A 10324-nucleotide genomic window follows, 5' to 3' on the forward strand; every position below is an offset into this window, starting at 1 on the left:
CCTATGCTTACTCTTCCTACTAGGATCCTAGATCTTAATGAGCTTCCTAAAACCTAATCACTGTGAAATTTGAGTCTCTGAACGGTCTTTCCAGAACTGTGCTACCCAGTTTAGGTAAAGGTTAGAATTGCCCATCTGGTGGTTTCTGCCACATAAAACATGCTACCTAATACTACCGTATTGTAACAGTGATGATTACCTAATAGGAATTTATAATAAAATCTCCCATAGTCGCTCATGACTCGTTTCAGAGAAGAGGCTCCTTTCTGAAAACTAAATGAATATATGTGAGATTTCTTCTCTCCAATCTTGTCTGTCTTATTAGGTTTTGGAAATGTAGCTTTGATTTTCTTTAGTTAGAATATCATTGGGTACTTTCCCTTTAACTACATGGATGCTGAGAGCACACCTCAGGAAAAACAGATCCATAAGAGTTAGCTCCTTAATAAATTCTATCTTTTTAAGGAAACTGCCGTCTTCCTACCTACACCTCCTACTAGTAGGTAACTGCTTTGATTTTGATCATCTCTCTCTCTGCTGGGTAAAAATCTGTACTAACCAGGGTGAGTCATTACCTTGTTGAGAGTCGATTCCTTTTTTTCCTACTTAGCAATCATTCTCTTAGCAAAACTGAGTCAGTGATGAGCTGCATTTGGAAACGGGGTAAAGGCATTTCATCCTTGGTTACTCTAACTATAAAATCAGTGGCAAATGAAACTGAGGAAGGAATGGAAATCAAGGGAAAGATTACAGAAAGAAGCACAGGGAAGCAATTTCAGAAGCAAAGAGTTCAATCTAAATTTAAGTTAATTAACATTTTTCTAGGTCAAAAATCTGCAGGGAAATTATCCAGAATAAATGCCTTGGACTATCTAAGCTGAAACTGCTGTTTTCATTTTAAAAAATGGCATGTGATTTTGACCTGCGTACTATGTTTTGCAAGACGGTGACACATGTTAAATTGAATGAAGTGTTTGTTGGAAAGAACTAGGAAAGAAGGAGTCGAAGAAAAGCATGGGGGATATCTTAGAAACATTATCCATAGAATACAGAAATGACAATGTTTGCATCCAAGCTTGCCTGATTCAGGACAGATCACAGAGCCATGGGTATTGGAGAGTTTTAATAAGTGGTCACGTTTAAGTTCAACCCTAATTATTAGTCGGTAGCGACGTCAAGGAAGTAAGCAAAGATTTCAAAACTCATTTTATCTTTAAGCATGAATAAATTCATATTGTCTTCCTTTTTCCTGGGGGTGTGGGTGGGCAGAGGATGGAAAGCCAAGGAGAGACACTAGGTGGAGGCACATTTGAACAAAGCTGAATTTAGCTTATATTTTAATTCACTTGTGTGGGTGATCTTCCAAGAAGACAGAATCCAAATGATCTCCTGGGAAAAATTTAGCCAGAATGCAAGCAAAGCAAGTTCTAGAACCACAAGAGGAGTTAAGCACTTGAATTGCTCATTTTCAAATCAAATACCCTGATGTAAAACGGTTGATCTAATAGTTTTTGTTTTCTGCACCTTTCTCCTTTCCTTCATGATCCCTAAGTCAGCTGTTTTTTTTATTAGGTCCTCCACCTCCTTCAGGGTTTAGCCGATGAAGAGTTCTTTAAAGAAACACTTGAAGGTTGACGTGGTTTTCTCTGACATTTTCTTTACAAATGATATCATGGCACTTGCATTTTCCCAAGCAATTTCATTACTTATGACAGAAAGCTCACTTGGCAAATTTAGAAAAGAATGCAAATTAATGAAGCAAACAATGAACTTAATAAAAGTCTGCAGCAAAGGAGGATCATTGGCTATGGTTTTTACACCGAGAGCTTGTGCATCTTAAGTTGCCTATTAGTGAAAAAAATGAAGGATAGCGCGTGCATGATTCTGGTGAGATTGCTGGTGCTCAGACATTTCCAGTTCCTCTCACTGTTGTTATTACCTGGGTGGAGCTATAGGACTAGTTCTGCCCAATGAACTGTGAGAACGAGAGAACTCTGTTCCCTCCAGGCTGAGGCAGGGACTCTGCCTTCCCTGATGTCCCAATCCTGGAAGTCACAGGTTCCAGATACTAGACACACAAGTTGAGAACAGACTTTGTTCCAGCCCCACTTGGAAGAAAGTGCCCAAGAGAGCTGTCAGATCGAAAATGGCTTTACACCATTGTGAAATAAATGTTTATGTGTTAAGGCACTGATATTTTGGGATCTGTCCATTATCACAGCATGACCCAATCCCTCATGACTTATTCAGGACACAGATATAAAATTATAAAATTTCACAAATTCGGAAATCAAATTAGTAAATGATTATTCAACAGGATCTGTTAAAAATAAACGTGCAAATTAAAAAAGACATTGTAATTTATTATGTAATGCCTTCTTCTAAAAATTATAATACCCGTATCTAACTAGGTATAATAATATAGATATTCATGCATTGCTGCCAAAAAACACAAATCAAATATTTTTTTAAAGTTTTCATTAAATGCATTTATAAGTCGATCCAATATATACACTTTTGATAATCAAGACCAAAAAAATAAAAACGCAGTAAAAACTACAGAGAAAGCTTTGTACAAAATATTCAGTGTCAATTGTTGTAGTGGAAAAAGGAAACCATCTTTAATGTGGTGTAATAAAATATTTAAATAAACTATAGTAAATCAAGGTGATTAATCAACCATTGAAATATGTTCGCCTTCTCAACTATTCCCCATTTAATATCTTATTCCTCAAATATTCCAACTTCAAATCTAAGATGATCTCATTTAACCTTTGCCTTTAAAAGGTTTATAGCCCACTTATTTTCAAAAGCGATTTTAAATGACAGGCAATAAAACATATTTAAAGCCAGACACTTGAAAAACAGTTATTGGTTGAGCTCAGAAACAATCAACAAATGGGTGAATATAAAGACCTGTGTGTCTTCCCAGGCCACTCCAAATCTCATTTCTTGTGCTAATGTCCCATTTTCATGAGAGGTGACCCCTTAGTGATGGTGCTTTATCATGTTACTTGGCCATAATTGAGTAGATCCTATGCAATTTCTTGACCCAAATTGGGTCAGTTCATTTCTCTCTGCATCGAATTTGGAATTGGGACATAGAGGTGTCCACTTAGTTGGAATTATCACAAGTAGAGAGCAAGAAGAGAAAGGTAAACGGGGAGGTAGGGGGATGGAAAAGGGGAAGGGGACAGACAGACAGACAGACTCAGGGAAAGAAGCAGTTTTCAGAAACAGAACCTTGGGACGTTCCCAGGAGATGTCCTTTGGTGAAACTCATCATTATCTCTAATTCTGAGTTATTTGATAAACCCTTTTATTTATTTTTGTTTAAGCTGAGTCAAGTTGTTTTACATTAATTGCAGCAAAAATTCCTAAACTGGGGCTGAGGGTGGAGGACATTTGTATAAGAAACTAGAGAGAAAACAAGTTCTAATCTGATGCCAACTTGCTGACTTAACTGGTAACCTTTACAAAAGAGAGAAAATAGACCTCAAAGTACTTGTCACCTCACACAAGGTGACATACAAATTAAGTTTAGTATAAAAATATTAAGCCATAGAATAAATGTATGGTTTGTTATCACTGTATTTATTAGCTAAACTTTCATAAATGAAATACTGGGTTTCAATAATCATTTAACTATACATGCATCAAAATGAACCGAAAAATCTTCAGCGATATTCAGCTGGCATTTTATAAGCTTGTTTCTGGCTTTTATACCATATAAATAGATTGCTTTGCTTATAACAATGAGAATTCAAACTAATTTTCGTGATGCACTAAACATTTTTTTTTCAAAAATCAAGAACAATTTTAATTATGTTTATTATGCTAGAATTATTGAGGTAAGATCATTTGTAAATAACTTAAAATATGTTCACAGGAAGGAAGCAGAATTGTTTCTTCTTAGTTCCTGTTAAAAGAAAGTTTCATTTCCTTGGGCATTTTGATTTTCTGATATCTTGTTTCAAGGACACTGATATTTTATCAGAATACTTCTTTTCTTATGGGAAATTGGATAAAATGTGTTTTATGTTATAATAGATGACTAAAAAGAGAAGAAACAAGAGATTATGTCAAATTAAATCTGGGAACATTTCTGTTTCCTTTAGTCCCATCAGTCAGAGAGAATATGTTTCAGAAGTAGAGAATTTAAGAGGGAATTTTTTTAAAAGAGCAAGAATGTGAAAATGCCACACAACTTAGATTTTAATGCTGGGATAGTTCAAAGCGTTCACTTTGAAAATTGCATACACTGCAAACAATGTTTCAGCTGAGAGATGCCTTCTCTCCAGAAGCACTTGGCACTTCAGTGACTTTTTTAGCTTATTCATTCTAATGCATTATTACATTTTCCTATTTATACAGGGTGTTGGACACTGTTTCCATTTGTCTTATAAATTTAGACTTGTTCCTTCCTAATTCTTTCAGACCACCCTTTGCTGGCCCTCGTCCTTTAATTTTCTGTCTTGGTTTTAGAGTTATTCTCTCCCCCCGTATGAAGTCCTCCACAAATCATAATGGATTTGGAATAAAACTTGGATTTAAAGTCTTTGCTCCTACCAATTTGGTTAGTTTTGTACAGAGGGTTTAACTTGTCTCTGTGTATTCGAATGGCAAATGCGGAGACTAATCAACTTTTTCATTCACTGTTATGGTGTGAGATGAGATAGTACAGAAACAGCAACGTTCAGGGGAAAATAATGCATGCATATGAAACTGCATTTGCTTAATTAGTACTAGCTGTTATCAGGAGTATGTTATTATCAGGAATAGCGGATATGATTTATTATCAATATGGAATGGATCGATTAGGGACAAGGCTGAAAACTAATAGAGAAATTGAGGAAAGTTTTATAAAGGGAGTATGTAGAAAGATATTGGAGGGTAAGAGAAACCACAGAGACGGTGAAACACCCCGGGGCTAACTACAGCAGAAAGCTGTTACCAGCCCAGGCTTACCTGAGCAAGATAAGGGAGTGGTTACAGAAAATCAGACTGAGCTATAGAACAGGGCTAACTGCCCAGCTAAGGCCTTTAGAGAAAGGAAACCGGCTACTCTCTATCCACAGCTCGGCAAGGAGACGACCCAGGAAAGTAATAGCGGACCTCACTCTCCCTGTACCCCCTGAGCACCAGCTGAAGCGCCCAGGGCAGAACCCAGCTGGAAGTCAGGAGACTAAGGAGACTTGGGGATGACAACTTCAAAAGCCATCCTCTCAAGGCACAGACGGGGGTGTGCCATGGGGGAGAACGGCTCTCAAGGTGCCGGAAGGAAGCCATCCAGCTCATCTACCTGATTAGCTCTCAAGCATCCACCCTCGTCATCCCCCGGTGAAAAACACGTGGCCCTTGACAAAAGGAGCTCATGAAACTCATCATGGGTGTCGTCATGGCTGGTGGTACCCTGGGGAGGATGCCAAGCAAAACCTAAACTGTAGTCACCACCGAACCACCAGCTTTAATCACATCAAGTGCTGGGGATACAAGAGGGAAAAGAAACAATTAACAAATTTCCCTGCTACCGGTCTCACCTGGACAGCTGGTTCTAGGATCTACACTGGTCACTCTATCAAGTGTCCCCACCTGCTCTGCTTCCCTAGTTTCAGCATGTGAGTTTCCCATTTCATTCAAAAAAAATTTTTTTTCAAATATGATCAATTTATGATAATAGGCTTTTATGACTGCCATACAATAATTAAATCCTAAGAATTGCTATCTATAGCTATTCATATATGTTAAGTATACACATAGAAGATGCTTACTACATCAATATTAACATTCTTCACAAATGTGCCTCTTAGCCTTGTATCACCAGAGACATTGTGTGAACCAGAAGAAATAAGTTTTGGGAGTGGGGATTTTTAGTGCCATATAAGTAAAAATGAAAGCTATTTAAGGACAAAGATGGCCTCTGACGCTTCCCAAATTAGATGTTAGGTAGCCAGCTGTGCTTTCAGTTTAAGAGGAGCTATTGAGACATTCTCAATGATTCCGGGTTCTAATTTTATACTGGAAAGATAATACATTTAGTGTTGTCTTTATAAGATATTTGTCATCATATAGCCCCATTGTGAAATGATGAATGTGCTACAACGAAGGTTGCAAACGTCTTAAAAGTATTTTTTTCTATTATGTTCACAGCTATAACCTCCATCCTGACAATGGTGCCCGAAACACAGGAGGCCCTCAATAGATAGATGTTGAAAATAGGGGCTGGACAAGTAAACAAAAAGTGACTAAAGATAAAACAGTATATAATATGAAGTAATCATGGTGACATCCAAATGAATACTGCGTACGCTGACTCAAAGTGTTAAATTAAGTACAGAACGCATCCCAGGACCAAATCTATAGTTTACAGAAATGTGACTCTGCTGTAAAGGAGCCAACACTCTCGTGTGGAGTGTCCACGGGCAAGCTACATAACGATTCCAGCTTCAATTCTCCCAACTCTAAAATCGAAAAGAAAAATGGTGTCTATATTATGGGCACACCTCATTTTACTTCCCTTCACTTTATTGCCCTTCGCTAATATTGCGCTTATGTACAAATTGAAGGTTTGTGGCAACACTGTATCGAGCAAGTTTATTGGTGCCACGCTTCCAATGGCATTTACTCACTTCGTGTCTCTGTGCCACCTGTTGGCAAGTCTCACAATACTTCAAACTTTTTCATTAGTATTATGTTATGTTGTGCTGATCTGTGATCAGCGATCATGGATGTTACTACTGTAATTGTTTGGGGGTGCCATGAACCACACCCTTACAACAAACTTGATCGATCAGTGTGTAGCGTTCTGACGGCTCCACCAGCTGGCCATCTGCCCCACTATTCCCTTCTCTCCTCAGACCTCCCTATTTCCCAAGATACAACAATATTGACCTCTAAGAGTTCAAGTTAAAGGAAGAGTCTTATTCTAAGAAACTGCCACAGCCATCCCAACCTTAAGCAACCACCATCCTGATCATTTCCATTAGCCATCAACATCCCGCAGAAAGGTTACGAATTGCTGAAGCCTCAGATGATGGTTCATATTTTTTAGCAATAAAGTATTTTTGCAATTAATGTATGTACATTTTTTAGACATTATGCTATCACATATGTAATAGACTACAGTATAGTATAAACAAAACTTTTCTAAGCACTGGGAAACCAGAAAAACTCCTGTGACTTTATTTATTTTGATGTTCGCTTCGCTGCAGTGGTCTAGAACTGAACTTACAAATATCGCCAAGGTATGCCCATAGAGGGTTGTTGAAAGGGTAAATAAGATTTAACATAACTCCTGGCATATAATTAGTGTTCAATAATGGCAACAATACTAAAACTACCACTACTGATGATAGCTACTATTTATTGAGTATTCTCTAAGTTCTCATCACTGTTCTATAAGACGTATATCAATTTATTTAAATTGAACAAACTGGATGTGGTCCCAGGTTTAGAACTCAGACTTCTTACTGCTACACTAAATAAATAAACATAATGGTTGGACTAGAACCTCTTCTTCTAAACCATTCTGGGATGTTCAGCTCTCATAGAGGGTTTCTCTAGCTGGGCTGTGGGGAAGCCCCTCCTGGATTTTACCTGAAAATCCTCTTGATTTGGAAAATGTATTTAATAGAGATTGTTATTTGTGGCAGCAACTTGTGAGAATTTATTGACCTCCACTGGCCTTCTAGCCAGCCACAAAATATTTAAGTATAATAGAAAGGAAGAAAAGGGAATGGAAGGGAAAAGAACAGTGAGAAAAAATCAGGTCCTCTGATGAGGTAGAGTCTCCCCAGAGACTGATGCAGGCTGCTAGAAGCTTCCTCTTCATGTCCCTGGGACTGACTGCCGAGCCAGACAGTTTCCTTCATTCTACATATGAGGGATTCTGACATTGTGATTGCTTTTGTTTTTCTGATAAGGACACTTGAGTATTTGGAGATTTTTGATGTGAGATGAGAGGTTAGAACACCATTAGCTAGACGGAGGAGCAAAGTCCTTTCTTGGCAGAAGTGTAGGCTGCAGAAGATGTTTATTGCCAGCCCTCTGCCTCTGTAATGAGAGGCTTCAGGCCACTTTCTCCTGCAATTTAGATGGAGTGTTCCAGAAGCCCGCTGGGGAGCAAACAACTGCAGACTTTCACACAAGTGATGAATTGGAGTTCTCAGATGTAAACAGAAATGGAAGATTGATTATAATGTTTTGAAGGGAATCTTTATCATGATATTAGTTTTCAAAGCAAAAAATGTATATTAGTTGTACATTAGTCTCAGGAATTTTAAATCCATTTGTGGCAAAAATAATTAAATAAAAATATCAAGCTATCTCATGTTTCGGAAGTTCCCTTTAAGGATAATCCAATGCTTTTCATAGTGTCTACATTATGAAATAATTTGGAGCAGTGTGTGAAATTTGTGTACCAATTTTAATATCAATGAGAGCTCAAGAAATCTAACCACAGATTCTTAATCATATATGATATAACAATACTAGAAACTCCCATAGAACTGCTATGAGGCTTCAGTGAGCCAATCCAAGTGCCTAGTGAACATTTATGAAGCATGCTCTGTGTCGGGCCCTGTTTTAAATACATGAGACACACCCGCGAACGAATGTATTTCCTGCTCTCGATGAACTTACCTTCTGGTGAGGGCTGGAAGGCCATTACAAAACAAAAATTAATAAATAAATTATTTAGCACGTTAGGGGGTGATAAGTAAAGATTGCACAGTTTAAAAGGAAATGGGGAATGTTTCTTGGGAGGTCAAAGAGGAAAAGATGACATTTGGGCAGAACAGATTTAAGAAGGTCAGGGAGTTAGCAATGATGACATCTGGGGGAAGAGCATTCCAGGCGAAAGAAAGAAGTGTTGAGGATCTAAGCTGGAAACATGCTCTGGCTGTTTGAGCATGGAGGCCAAGGCATTTGGGGGCAAGGGAGAAAGAGAGAAGCAGGAGATAGAATCAAAGAATGAATGGAGGGTCAGGTCAGATAGACGTCAAAGGCCATTGAAAGGACTTTGATTTTACTCTGAGTGAAATAGGAAACAATCATGAGGTTTTAGCAGAGCAAAGGCATGATCTCATTTATAGTTTAAAAGGATTTCTCTGACTGTTGTGTCGAGAAAGAACTATAGTGGAATAGGCTGGGCGGAGGCAGGGAATGAGGTGACATCTAGCACAGTAAGTCAGGCAAGAAATGATGGCGGTCCAGTCTTAAGTGGTGATATACAGACAGAGTTGACATTCACACTCCATAAGGATCAGCTCTTATTTACTATCATTTTAAAGAAGTGGGTGATAAAATGACATCTCCCATTAGTTGTCTTTTGCAGCAAGGTTGATACAGTTTGTGAATAATGGGAAGACATTTAATGGACCACAAAATTCCTCTTCCTCTCTGAGATTTAGTTCGGCTCAATCCTGAATGTAATCAAAGTAAATGGTGTTTGGATGTTGTTTTTTTTTTCCTCTAATGACTTCACGATCACTAGTTTTTATGACTCTCTCATAAATTGGCCAATCTGGGTTTTGTTTTACATGGTATTTTGGCTCTATACCATTGAAAATAATGGTTTAGCTCTCTTCCATATTTTTGTCATCAACCACATTTTTCTATATCTGTTTACACTAATTTATTACTGTTTCCATCCCTTCCTATACACGATTTGCTTTTTTATCATCCTTTTCTCAACCACTCTAAACTATTTTAATTCATTCATCACTCAGTATCTTTTCTTTACCTTAAAATGTTTTTTTTTTAAATATATGGGATAGATGCGATCTATAAACTCATTTTAGCCATAACTTTAGGCATAGATAAGGTGACTTGCAAGCATTTAGTACCAGCTAGCACATGCTAAAGTGTGACTTCAAGGAAGAGTTTAAAAATTGAAATGCACTTACCATATTTTATACAAATATGTTTAACAGCTGTATGAAACCAAGCTAATTATTAAAATTTCCATGCCAGGAAAAGTTATTTGTGGCCAACTTTAAAAAGCAAGGACTTTGTTCTAGGCAGGTATTGGCATTTTGATAAATGTGAATAAATTACATACACATCTCTGAACTTAATGCATTTTTCGGGGGGTGAGCAAAAAGATGTACTGTCACCCCGTAAATTCAAGCTAATTCATTTATTAATTCAACAACTATTATTTAGTGAATGCGTGTTATGTTGCAGGTGCTCTGGCAGGACCACCAAGAAAATGTTGAATGGGCACGGGAATAACTGGTTCTTTCACAGAGCTTACGGTCTAGTGGGGGTGCCCCGGGTAGACATCAGCCAGAGAATCGCGCCAAGGCACACACCATTACGAGTG

The sequence above is a fragment of the Pteropus alecto genome, unplaced genomic scaffold (genome assembly GCF_000325575.1).
Source record: "Pteropus alecto unplaced genomic scaffold, ASM32557v1 scaffold134, whole genome shotgun sequence".
In the NCBI taxonomy this organism is placed as follows: domain Eukaryota; kingdom Metazoa; phylum Chordata; class Mammalia; order Chiroptera; family Pteropodidae; genus Pteropus; species Pteropus alecto.